This window comes from Pogona vitticeps, chromosome 3 (assembly GCF_051106095.1).
Source record: "Pogona vitticeps strain Pit_001003342236 chromosome 3, PviZW2.1, whole genome shotgun sequence".
In the NCBI taxonomy this organism is placed as follows: Eukaryota; Metazoa; Chordata; class Lepidosauria; order Squamata; family Agamidae; genus Pogona; species Pogona vitticeps.
This window is the reverse complement of record NC_135785.1, coordinates 16426168-16440643: the sequence shown is the minus strand read 5'-3', so window position 1 is coordinate 16440643 and position 14476 is coordinate 16426168. Positions and strand designations below refer to the sequence as shown.

The window sequence follows — 14476 nt, the reverse complement described above, 5'->3', positions numbered from 1 at the left end:
ACCTACCCTCGTCATGAGCTGTGGCCTATGATGTGTCTCTGAATAGTAATCTTTTTAGAAAACAACAGGGGTTGTCCTTGATTGCTTCTCAAAGGGTGTCAAAAGCTGCAGCAAGAGACGAATAGTGAAATTGCAGATAAATGGGTTCCCCAGCTCTAAAAGCTGACCAGCAGTTGGAAAAAGGGAGAGTGGGGACAAGGGTCTGGGATGAAGCAACTCAAGCCAGTCACAGAAGCAGAAGGTGGAGGTAAGAGAGCAGCTTGCCTCTTCCCATGTTCGGGTAGAGATCTTATCAGGAGGAGGAGGAGGAGGAAAGAGGTCAAAAGAGCACACTGATTTTAATAAAATAACATTATGTTCTGATGTATATGTATAAATATAGAAGTAAAAGCAATGACTAGGTTTGAAATGATATAGTGGTTGAAATCTTGTTGCTTAGTGTAGTAAGTCACATCTGTAGAATAGGCCCATTTTAATCAATTGATAAGTTGACTCACCGAATCCCGACTGATTCAATGGGCCTACTCCAGTGTGACTTACTATGCTAAGCTACAAGATTTCCAGCCAAAATCCTTGGAGGGAAAATTGTGAGCAGGTGACCTGTTTGCCTGCCCAAGTGCTAACTATTAATGGGCCACATTCAGACTCTTTGTTGCTAAATTAAATGTGTACTGGAGAGTCGAGAAAGCTATCAAATAGTGGGCTGTCTTCTGTACCTTCAAATAGAAGAAATGTCTTCGGTGTAATACTGTCCTACCTGGGTTGCCCAAAGAATGCACATCTGTAGTGTGTAGGACATTAGTTTTCAAGCAATGACACAAAGTGGTGTGCACCAGTAACATACTCACCTTGGGTTTCTTGCTGTTTCTATGAAATGGGGGCAGGGGAGGCAAAGAAGACAGGGGGAGAAGGGCAACGCAAACAGACACTGATGGTACAAAGCACCCGGGAATCGTTTAGTCTGGAGTGAAAACTAGATAAAGGTCAAGGTTCCCCTTGACATTTAGTCCAGTCATGTCCGACTCTAGGGCGCGGTGCTCATCCCTGTTTCCAAGCCATAGAGCCAGCGTTTGTCCGAAGACAGTTTCTGCGGTCACATGGCCAGCACAACTAGACACTGAACGCCGTTACCTTCCCACTCAGGTGGTACCTATTTATCTACTCGCATTTTTTACATGCTTTCAAACTGCTAGGTTGGCAGGAGCTGGGACAAGCGATGGGAGCTCACACCGTCGTATGGGTTCGATCTTACGATGGCTGGTCTTCTGACCTTGCAGCACAGAGGCTTCTGCGGTTAACCCACAGCCCCACCACGTCTCTTTGGGGTGAAAACTGTTCACTGTCAAATCCAGCATCCCTGTGTTAGAGTTCCTTCTACTCTTGCTTTGAGGCGTGTTTTTTTTTTGTATCAAACTCATTGGTGTTGTTCATATTTTTATCTATGAAATACTGGAGGATATGAGGTTGTCGACCTGCCTCTGTGTATATTTTAACATTCACTGCCGTGTAGATTATCTCGTAAATGATCACCTGTATAGTCTCTATAGTCACCAATGAAGATTCTCCACCTCCAGATTATTACCTGGCTCCATGGGTTTTAGGCCTGCTCACCAAGGTGTGTCTGTTTTCATGATCACCTGGTCCAAAAACAATTCTGTCCAGCCTTCCAACCCTTCTAAAGCATCATAAGTATCTGCCTCCTGATTTCAAAGTTTGGCCCTGAAATCTCAGGAAATGGGATTGTACTGTGCAGGCAACCCTAGGTATCTATCAGTGTCTGAAGCAAAAACTTTGATGTCCTATCAAAAAATGTTACACTTTTGGATACTGGAAATCAGATCCCTAATTTCTGATCCAGTGACATGGGCGACTCCTTGGTACTTGAAACCACAGTTTTAAATGTAGCTCCCCATTTAAAATATGACTGAAATGAGAGATTCAGATTCCAAGCCTGATTGTAATTACATAAATATTTTTACTGCCAGGATGCCCTTTCTTGAATATGATCAAAAATTTATGTTATTTCTTCTCTGGAAGACCTCGCCTTAGGTTCTTCCAGTTTTCAAAATGGAAAGTGTTTTTCTTCCCTTTTGCCTAAGCAATTTCTTATAATCCTTTCAAAAGTGTATCAAAAGAAAGATAACATTTTCTGGCTTCTCTTGAAAGCATAAAGAAATAACTGCTAGCCTGCAAAATTTGGTTGCTTTTTGGTAGCCTGATGGTCTTCAGCTTGTCAAAGCATTTCCCTAGATGAAGCCACTGAGAAAGCTTGTGATGATTTTCTACTGATGGGCAACGATGTTTTCATTTTGAATGGACTTCAGCCTCATCAGCCAACTGGAACAACCACAGTGTCACTCTCCTTTCAGCTGATTGTTGTTTCAATCGATCTTACAGATTTTATTGGTAACTTTATTAATGTTTTACCTGCTGTCCACAACCTTTTGGGGGAACACTTTCACCTCCAGGGCAAAGTATTCCAGAGGGCAAGGGCACCGGAATGGCTTTTTCTAAGTCAATGCTGGATGAATTGGAGAGCGTGTGATGAACCCATATACAGGGCAAATGTCTTGTTGCTTTGTTTTTTGCTGGCAGCTTTGCACAGCATTTAATAAAAAGGCAGTGTGAAACGCAACAGATAACAAAACATGAAGGGGAAAAAAAAGAATCCAGATCCTTAAGCAATATGCTCTCTTGTTGCAGATTTCATTATTGGCCTTGATGCCCTATTTTGGACGACAGGATTTTCCAGTTTCTTTTCAAAGGGTAAAGGTAAAGTTTCCCCTTGACAATTTTTGTCCAGTTGTGTTCGACTCTAGGGGGCGGTGCTCATCCCCGTTTCCAAGCCATAGAGCCAGCGTTTGTCCGAAGACAATCTTCCGTGGTCACATGGCCAGTGCGACTTAGACACGGAACGCTGTTACCTTCCCACCGAGGTGGTCCCTATTTATCTACTTGCATTTGCATGCTTTCGAACCGCTAGGTTGGCGGGAGCTGGGACAAGCGATGGGTGCTCACTCCATCGCGTGGATTCGATCTTACGACTGCTTGGTCTTCTGACCCTGCAGCACAGGCTTCTGCGGTTTAACCCACAGCGCCACCACGTCCCTAGCTTCTTTTCAAAGGCAGCCTAATATAGGGAGTAGAGATGGGATATTTGTATTCATCTCCTGGGGGAGATAAATTCAAATATTGCCACCACAAGTGGCCAGGCCCTTTCGACTCAAACCCCAACCCCAGAATGGGCTGGTCCACTTACAACTTGTGGCACAGTGCACGCGGCCATCATAATTCATGCCATGCCAAATGCAGAAGTAGCCCACCCGGCACTTCCCTGACCCCCTGCGCTGCTGACCACTCCAGTGAGGAGGCAGGATGATGAGTCTCCCTGCTTAGCTGCTGAGTGGTCAGCAATGCAGGAAGATGAGGATGCAACAGCTGGGCTACTTCCATAATGGGTGAGGTGCAAATGACGGCAGCTGCACACACCATACCGTGAGCAGTAAGTGGACTGGTTGGTTCTGGGGCGTAGGTCCAAAGGGCAACATTCATATACTCTGATACAATAATGTTCAATAATGTTTGTTTGTTTGTTTGTTTGTTTATTTATTTATTTATTTATTTATTTATATGCCGCCCACACTACCCAAAGGTCTCTGGGCAGCTTACAACATTTAAAATACAATAAAAATTCAAAACAATTAAAATACAATTAAAATATATATAAAAATTGCCATCGGACCCACAGCTAATATTATTTTAATTAAAAGCCTTCTGGAGCAGGAAAGTTTTGACCTGGCGCCGAAATGTCATCAGTGTCGGCGCCAGACGAATCTCTCTCTATATAACTTCTATCATACTGCCATGCTCCATGTTTTTATTTTTCTACGCTTTTAATTGTATTTATTGTATTATAATTTTATTCTCACTTCACTTTATGATTTTTGATTTTTCACCCCTCTGTATGAACGTCCCTATTTGCTATTCTATTACTCTGTTGTTTTTTGTTATTTGTTGTAACCCACTCAGAGTGGCCTTGCTGCCAGATGGGTGGTATATAAATCAAATAAATAAATAATAAATAAAATAAATAACCATTTGTCTCCCCGGGAGACAAATACGAATACCCCATTTCTAATACGAAGTGTCGAAGTATCCCAAAGGAAGGAGGGTAACACATGTACATTAGTTGCCCAATTCCTTGGCTTCCAAGAGAACAGACGAGGAGCAGTTTGTCTTCGGTGCCTTTTGGACTTCATGAGGGCAGCCCAAGTTTTCCTGCCGCCTGAGGTAGTGTGCGCTTTCCCCCCACATTGCAAGTCTACGCTTATTTATGTATATTTCACCTTCTATACGGCCCATTAGTGCAAACTCTCTGGGCGGTTCACAACACATCAAATCATCATTACTATTTTGCAGATCCCTAGGGTGGGGAATTAAGAAAGTTTTCAAGTAGGAATAATCATGCTTCAGATGTCTACAATACTTCTTATGCACACACACACACTACTGTTGCCACAGAGGCAGTTGCATGCACCCCATCAAAGCCTGGCTCTCTCTTATTTATTTATGACTTATTATAAAAATGTTTATGCTTTCTTTCTCCTAAAGGATCCAAGGTGGCTTAAAGTATTAAAAGAAACAAAATGAAGCACTAAATAATAAATTATTACAGCATTAAAAATGCCTATGGGAAGAGTAGTCTAGGTCATTTTCTAGTCAGCTGCCTCTGTTCCCAGTATTGCCACTGCTGCTTCCTGCTATGATAGGAGCCAAGAGATGCCTCTTTTTCAGACTGGCCAACGCAGCTATTTATTTATTTATTTATTTATTTATTTATTCATTCATTCATTCATTCATTCATTCATTCATTCATTCATTCATTCATTCATTCATTTATTTATTTATTTATTTATTTATTTATTTATTTATTTATTTATTTATTTATTTATTGCATTTATATGCCACCCATCTAGACATAGTCTACTCTAGCTGTCATGGTGGCTGCTTACAGGGAGGGATATGCCATTTAAAGCCATCTGCCACCTGAGGCTTGGCCATGCGTGAGCACCATCTTTAGACACTCTCTTGGCACCTCTCCTGCAGACTTTGAAAAACACACACCATTAAGGGAAATGGAGTTGACAGGGAGAAGGAGGGAAAAAGGCATCATAAGGAACTGATTCGTTACTTTAAGGTTCTTACAACAACAAATAAAATAGAAAGGGGTTAAGGATTGGAGGTGGTGGTGGTGGGGATAAAATAAGACCTGTTTTTTTTTCCTGGAAAGCCTGAGGCAATCCTGCCTTGATCTTGTTCTGAAACTCCTAGCCACCAAACTTTCACTCTTGTTGTTTTCTGTCAAATACTATACACTATGACAATCTCATGACAATACAGTCCCTCACATTGGAAGATTCTTTCAGACTAGTTCCTGCGACAGATATTCATTAACTGATCCATCACTGAAGTCTTTGGTAGTAGGCAAAAGAACATGAGTCTTTTTTAAACGGAAGCTTAAACCAATGATCAGATCTGTAGTTGCAGGAATCCAACTGAAAGGAGGGGGACAGGCTACTAATTGTATTTACAGATGAAACAGAGACAACATATACTGGGCTGTATTTAAAACATTTAAATCCCTAATTCTCCACCTCCTGCCTTCCCACATCACTAATTGTTTTCTGGTTGGAAGGAAATCAGTTGAATAAAGACCATATGGTTGGTACAGTTAACATTAAAAAGCATAACAGTCTTAAACCCAATGCAAAGCTGGGCCTACTGCAAAGTTACTTTGTTCTCTCTGCTTCTCCCGAGACATGACCATATTGTGGATCATTTCAGATGATCTGCAATATGGAACTTATTATTGTGGAATTGAACTGATGCCTAGAAAAGGTTAAGAGCACTTACCTGAGTAAAGAAACCCACATAGTTTAGTTAGAACAGACACAACTTGTTCCACATTTCACTATAGAGAAATTCTTCGGGCAAATTGTCCACAGAGGAAAAAAATAGATGTAAATTTTCACAGATTAATTTAATAAAATTTCCCACATCCTAGTCCTCAATGATTTAGAACACACTGGCATTAGATGATAAAATAAAATAATTCCTTTTGTTGTGACAGGCTGCAGAATTAGTTTTTACAGGGTCTCATTCTCTTTTGAAGATGGAAGATTTAGAGCAGGCTTGTCCAACCTGCGGCCTGTGGCCCAGTGCAATTTTTTATTTTTAAAGAAATTCCAAAGTTTCAAGTTATACTGCTGGCACTTGCGGACGGAATGCGGCTGGGGGGGGGGAGGGAATGAAGGAAGGAAGGAGCTGGAGGGGTGGGGAGAGGCGGGCTGTGTGAGTGTGACTGCATTGCGCCGTCCCTGTTAATAGGTGGACCCCCTCCCGGCCCCATAAAGCCACCGGAGTCAAAGCTGGCAGCCTCTGCTGTCTGAGATCGCAGCTGCCGGTAAGCGCTTGGAGCGGGGCTGTGGAGGATGGCTAGGGCTGCCCCCCCATGCAGCCCAAATCAAATTTATGTGCGGTCCAAACCAAATTTTCATCTTCTAATGTGGCCCAGGGAAGGTGAAAGGTTGGACACCCCGATTTAGAGGCATTTATTTTACAAATGTACAAGTTAAGCTTAATGCTCCTACAGACAATATTTCTATGGTTCTTGCTCAGCTTTTGCTAAATGTCTCACCTGCCTATTTCACAGGGCAAAACTGGCTTACCTATTTCCGTCTCAGGGGTCATCCAGAAAGAGTACTGGTCTTCTCCCCCCATTTGGTGGTACCTGGTATCTAATGACTGCAGATTTCTGTGTACACTTGTTTTTTAATACACACCCCCTCTTCATTTTAATAAATCAGACTCTCTTCAAGAAATCGATAAAAATCATTTCAGAAATCTTGAAGAACCCCTTTAGAAATGATCTTCTGTTCTGGATTTTTTTTTTTGCTTTCTTTGATCTTCTTATTTTAGTAACTTAGCACTAAATTGGGAACTTCTAATCTGAGAAGTTCTTATGACCCAAACATCGCCAACAGTGCAAAGCAACAACAGCAACAACAAAATATTACTGAAGCGGGTTTTTAAAAACCCAGAAAGTAATTATCTTTGTTACTCTTTGACAGTGCTGGTATCAATTTCAGCCTCACATTGTTTGAACGCTAGGAAAAATCATAGCCAGATTTTGACTTGGTTGTTTCCAGTACCAAGGCTGGCACAAGCAATTCCACTGTTTCTTGGAAAAGAAGTGCAGCTCACCACCACCTCCCACTGCGACACAGTGGCATGCAGAGGGAATGGGGATGAGGAGGGGAGGGGAGGTAGGAAGTGCCACTCCTTTTCTTCTTCTTCAGATGGCTTCCTTACCTTCCCACCTCCATACTTAGGGAACAACCACACTGACAAATGATGCAGGGAATGCTCCCAGATAGGGATGGTCCGGTTTGTACTGACTGCATTGCTTACAAATTAATGTGAATCAGTGTGGAATAATCCTGTCTCCGTTTGTGCTTTCCCCCTCCACATCTGGGGCTTCTACTTGTCCCCAACCAAATGCATCATTCCAGGAAGTGTAATCACTTGTGCTGATGCTGAATAGGCAAACAGAAGCCACCTCTCACTGCTTCCTAGTTAAAGGTGAGGAGAGAGTAAGCCAAGGGGCACTTGCTGAGGTGTCCTTTTCCCTCAACTGAGCACCTCTTGTGTTTTCTCTTCTCTTCGGGCCTAGGGTAAGTGCTGGTTAGGCAGCTAAGAGAAAAGGGGAGGAACAGAGTGAGGGGTCAGCAGAGAGCAGGGACAAAATTGCTTGTCCAGGTAGCTCTTTGCATCTTCAGCAGCTTTAGATAACAGTTTGCAGCTTGTTAAAGTAACTCTGAGGTAGGCTTTCCTACTGCAGTTCTGGAGGGACACTTGAGAGCTAGCTGAACAAGCTGCAAACAAGGCAGATTGCCAGTTTTTTCCTCCCTCCCTCCCAGCTCCTGTGTAGTTGGCTAAAGTGAATTTATCTGGGGAAACCCAACTTCCAGGGTGCTTCTTCACAGTGGATCCATTCACACCTTTACTGCTATGTAATTGCATCTTTAAATGGCTTTGTGACTAATTCCTGGCTCTGAGGGTCCTAGGTGGCAAGACATTATAGTGACAGGTAGCTAAATAAATAAATAAATAAATAAATAAATAAATAAATAAATAAATAAATAAATAAATAAATAAATAAATAAATAAATAAATAAATAAATAAATAAATAAATAAATAAATAAATAAATAAGTCTGACAGCAGCAGGGGCAGGCTTAGGCAGCAGTACATGGGTGGTAGTGACTGTTTCGCCATGCCCGCAGTGATCTGACATCTGAGCCTGCCTCACCCTAGCTAATGGTCAGGGTGGTTCTATCCTGTAAAGCTGGACCTGGTAAAAATCATTCTAAGTTGGCTAGAAATGAGGTGTACATCCCCTACCCCAAGTGTTACCTGTGTTCAAGAAAGCTAAAGATTTCTACCTGTTTCTCTGGGGCTTTTTGGTAATTGCCTCCTGGCTCTGGAATTCCTCGTTAATGGAGGCAAACCTGGTACCCTAACTGTTGTCCTTCTGCCAGCAGGTAAATTCAGGAAAGCTTTTGGCAATTGATTAGCTGCTAAAGAGGAGGCATCTTACCACATGCATTAGCATTGTATAAATCTTTTGTTTACAATAAACATGATTAGATGTGGAATCAAGATTGTGCCTACCAATCTTAGGGCTCAATCAGATGGGCATTTGTCCTGCTCTTTGGTGCACTGCAGAAGGGGTTAGTTGATTCTTTTTTTTTCCATCTGGCGATCAGACAACCTGATAGATAGAGTCAACCTAATCATCCCCAGAGCATCCCTAGGTGTACCTTTTTGAGCCATTGTGATGGACTTCTACTTTTTTGGGCCAGGTAGGTGCACTCTACCTGTCCATTTCCAGTGCATGGAATCACTGGAAATGGATCAAAACCAAGCTTTACAGATATCAAAACTGCAAAGGTCCTTTCCACTGTCAATTTCCAATATCCTGAAGTGGCTTAAAAACCAAGCCACTTCAGGGTATCGGCAAACTGAACATTTTCCTTCCCCATCTGCAGAGGAGAAGGGGAAGTGGTTGTTGTTGTTGTTGTTTGCCTCAATTGGACCATTGCAGATGTACTGAATCACTTAGATTTTTTAAATTTTATTTTCCTTTTTGTAAAGTACCGATTGAAACCATGACAACAGGCAGCTTCTTAATCAGCACTAAACACAAAGCAAAGAATATTTTTAATGTATTCTCGAAGGCTTTCATGGCTGGGATCTGATGGTTGTTATGGGTTTTTTGGGCTCTGTGTTCTGAAGGTTGTTCTTCCTAACGTTTTACCACCTACAGAAAACTGAAACGGGGCCCACCAACAAAATCACAAAACAAACAAACATGCTGATCAGGAATTGCTCCCTGCACCCCAACGTCCTTCAACAAATCTGCAAGATAGAAGCTCTCCCACCAAGACTATACGAACTCCCCCAAATCCACAAAGACTCAATCCCACTCAGGCCCATTGTAAGTACCATCGGCTCCCCGACATATGGATTAGCAAAATACCTAGCCACCCTCCTACAGACCCACATTAAACAAACCTCATCCTACATCAAAGACTCAGGACATTTCATAAGCAAGATCAGCACCCTAGAACTCAGCCCCGGGGACAGACTGATCAGCTTTGACATATTATCCCTATTCACCAAGGTACCGATAAAGGACACTTTGACACTCATCCAGCAGATCTTTCCAGAAGACATCAAGGCCCTTTTCCAACACTGCCTAACGACCAGCTATTTTCAGTGGGATAATGAGTTCTATAAACAGACAGATGGAGTGGCCATGGGGAGCCCCCTCAGCCTGGTAATAGCAAGCTTTTACATGGAACATTTAAAAAAACAGACCCTGGCTTCAGCACCCTTCGCACCCACAGTCTGGTTCCAATACATGGATGACACCTTCACAATTTGGAACCACAGTGAATTAAAACTGGAGGAATTTCTAAACCATCTCAACAGCATCCACCCAAATATACAATTCATCATGGAAAAAGAAATAGAGGGTCAGCTCCCTTTCTTAGATGTCATGGTCGTATGCAAAACTGACCTCCTATTGGGACACAAGGTCTATAGAAAATCCACCCACACAGACCGGCACCTACGCAAAAATTCCAACCACTACCCACAGCAAAAAAGAGGCATAATCAAAACACTGGTAGACTGTGCAAATCGGAACTGTGAAGCTCAATTTCTCGGCATCGAACTCAACCATCTGAACTGGGTCCTACAGGCAAATGGATACTCCAAAAATGAAATCATAGGAGCCATCAAACCAAGAAAACAACACCAAACTGAAAACAACATCAAACAGCCACCCACATATAAAGTATTTCTGCCATACATCAAAGGGGTCACGGACCGTATGGGAAAACTTTTGAAAAAACACAACCTACAAACAGTATTCAAGCCCACCACAAAAATAAAACAAATGTTACGGTCAGCAAAGGACAAAAGGGATGCCCCACCACCACTGCAGGAGTATACCAGATACCTTGCAGTTGTGGACAGGTATATATTGGAACCACAAAATTCACACCAGAATCAAAGAACATGAGAGACACTGCAGATTAAAACAACCGGAAAAATCGACAGTAGCTGAACATGCCCTAAATTCTATTTCAAAATACTGAAGTACTGGACAACCCCAGCAATCATTATGTTAGACTGCACAGGGAAGCCATTGAAAAGCACAAACACCAGCAGAGCTTCAACAAAAAGGAATACAGTTTTAAACTCAACAAATCCTGGCTCCCAGCACTGAAAAATACAGCCTGCAAAAGTTCAATGAACTCTACCCATCTACAAGGACTGGTGATCACTGCACGCAAAAGACCAGCTAACAACATCCATGAATCACAGTGACAGATAATCTCTCCCTCTTATCACAACAATACACCCACAACAAAGAACACGCTGATCACCATAATCACCCATCTCCTGAAAAGGACAAAAGCTGACCGCACAGCTATAAATACTCAGCTATCCAAACAAACTGCACCAGAGCACAGAGTTCTGACTCCTGTCCTCTGATGCTGGCCACAGAAACTGGCGAAACGTTAGGAAGAAAAACCTTCAGAACGCGGCCAAAGAGCCCGAAAAACCCACAACAACCAATTTTTTTAATCTAAATAATTCAGCATATCAGTGATGTTCTAGCAGAAGCAAATAATAATCATTTCACTTCTTCTTCTCTTCCACAGAAGGGGAGAAATGTTCAGTTTGTAGACAAATTGTTTATTAAGCCACTAAACAATACTGGAAATTGAGAGTGGAAGGAACCAGGCTAAATATGGTCGCTTGTGGTCAGTATGCCGTTTGGAGGTGCAGATCGCACCAAATGGCATATCACTCCTCCTCCTGACCTCAAGCAACCCAGTTTAGACCCCATCAGCCAACTCCGAAAGGACTAGTGTTATTGCAACCTAACTTTCTCTCTATGCATGTCTGAGTGAACTCTAATTAGGGTTGCTAAGTCGACAATATCCTTTTCCTGAGATTTCAGGGCCAAAATCTCAGCTAAGAAAGCAAATCATTGTGATGTCATGGGGGCTGCTCAGGAAGAGTTTAGAAACGTATCTGGAACTGCTTTTCATCCACATGATTGTAAAAATGGCCTAGAATGTAGTAAAAATTGACTGATAATATAGAAGTATAGCAGTAAAATGCACCTAGCAGATGCTGTGGTTGCACCCATTCCTGCTAAGGAATTCGATGTGGGCTTACCACATGGATGACACATGCTCACTACCAGCCCATATGGGTTCCCCCTGCAGGATCTGTACCACTGCTGCCAACACTTCTGTTTTTTTAAATGTACAACATTGTTGTACATCAAACATTGCACAAGCGTAACGCACTTCATAACAGTTTTGCAGTGAGTCCTTGAGACCTAGCACCAACTAGAAATGTATGGAGATGAGCATCCAGGCTGTAAAGTTGTATCTTCCTGAAAAATTGAAGTTTCTCCTACTGCAGTACCACTCACACTAAGAGTTCTCTCCTCTTCCAGACTTGGAGAGAACACCACTGTTCCCTGAAACTTCAGATGATGCTGTGAAAGCTGATAGGTCTACTTGTGAAAAAGCCCGGACAGCCGACTTTAAGAGATATTGTACAAGAAAGAGCACATTAGGTGCAAGGGGTCAAAATTCCACATTCACTCTCCAGTCTACACTCGTGTAATGATATACAATCTTACATGTTAGGGATTATCTCACTTTCTACACTTTTGGTTTAATTAATTAAGACAGGAAACTTTGGTCCTCCAATATTTTTGCTTCACATTTCCATAATCTTTTACCATTGGCTATGCTTGGGTGGAATTGATGAGGCGGAAACATCTGGAGGCCAAAAGTTTCTCCACCCAAGGGATAATACACAAGGTCTGAAAATCAGTAGTAAGTCACACCTAGAGTGGACCCATTGAATCAGTGGGGATTTGATGAGTCAATTTCACTGTAAGATTTACTCATTCAATAAGCCTATCTACTTGTGACTTTCCTGCTGGATTTCAGCCAGTATATACAAGTGTGAGGAAATAATTATATTGAGTGCTATTAATAAATTCGCAGAAAAACATATCTTACTGGCTAGAAAAGGATTTTCTAAACCACCGTCCCCCACATCAAACTGTGGGGCACCAGAAAGATAATCCACATCATTCTATGGTGGATGTGTAGGAAAATCTGAGTGGATAATCAACTTACAAAACATGTGACTCTGTGGAACCCAGCAGTGCCAGTCCTGTTTCTTTTTAGTTACTGTGTTGATAACCACTCTGGAAAAGCAAAAACCTATTAGAAACAAAGTATTGTCACTATGACGACATGGCCATTCAACTTTTAATTCCTCAGAACTGAAGTAATTAGTTCTTCCCGCTTTGTATTTTTGCCTTTCATACCAGCAAATGGAACCCTGTCTTTCCTCCCTCCGCCATCCAGCTGGACATGTTCTGGCAGTTAAGTTCCAGCTGGCCTCAGATGTCTTGAGAGCATCTTGTCATTAACACACCAGGAAATGCTCAAACACCACGATGCACACTTCTTTTAAGTACTTGGGAAGAAGGATGTGACCAATGTTTCATCTTTACTGCTCTTTATAGTTGTTCAAAAGCTCCCATGTAGCTTCAAAGGGAAGGGCCCTCTCTTACTGGCTTCTGATGTTCAACATTTTAAGTGTGTCAGTTTTCTTATGAGGTTGCCACCTGGTTTGTTTTAAATCATCTCCCCTCAGTTATTTTATTGGTAAATAGGTAGATATTATTAACCTCATGGCTTTTTTTAAAAAAAAGCAAGCTCACATTTAATGCTAGTCCGGGGGTAATTTTATACTTGCAGAAATAAACAATTTTGTTTTGATCTGTGGCCCAGACTGCTTCAAACGCTCATGACGAATATCAAGCAAAAGAAAAATGAAAAAGACAAAAAAAATGTCATGACATTTTAAACATTGTTATATTTGAATGCAAGCTTTTGTGGAACTTCATCCATTTCTACAGACTGGGTAACAGGATGGGTGTATAACACAATCACTTGGAAAGATAGCTGCGCAACCTGACAAATATCAAGACTCCACCCACACCCCAGTTTCACACCAGCAACTGACTGGATAAAAGGTTAATTAGCAACTTGGTTTCAACTGATTTGAATCCTGACAAATATCTTATGTGCAGGGACAGTGTAGTCTAGTGGTTAAATGTCAAATTGGGACATGGGAGATCCTGGTACTAGTCCTTACAGAGCTGTGAAACCATGGGTCAGTCACCCTCTTCCAAATGTGAAGGAGGAGACCATGCACAATGCCTTGAATTCATCTGAGACAAAGTGCAATAAATAATCTATTATATAATATTTATATACTATACAATTAATATATTACCTCGAGTATAAAGGCCAGAACCCTCTTATTTAGAATCATCAGCATCCCTCAGGAAGTCCAGCTCTGTAAATCTCAGCAGCAAATAGCTGTTAGTTAAGAAGTTGGTGCTTGTGGTTGGTGTTCTATATGAGTCATGTGACTGGGCACACAACAACATGGGAATGCCAACTTCTTAGCTAGCAGCAGTTTGCCACTGAAGTTTACACTGGTGGATTTAACATTGGCAAGAGTCTTCAATTGGATTCTAGCCTTGTTTATTTTATTTTATTCATTTCTTTATTTACCACTGACTTAGTGTAAGACATTACTCTGTTCACAAAGATAAAATAGACAATAACTGTAACCACCCAAGAAAACCAATGAAATAAAACCCTACAGCAAATAAACCCCCCCAAATGATGGCAAACTTCAGAGAGCACATACTGTATGAAGAGAAACTTAAGGGAGGTTGCTCTTTCATGCTTCCTGAAACAAAAATATCTTCAGCATCCTCTTGAAGGATG

General features: G+C 41.7%; 1 long non-coding RNA gene across 2 annotated transcripts in view; it reads right to left on the bottom strand.

The window, feature by feature from the left end:
- Positions 1 to 14476, bottom strand: part of LOC140706068 (uncharacterized) — an 88249-nt gene that overhangs the window by 20332 nt on the left and 53441 nt on the right. The window lies entirely within an intron of this gene.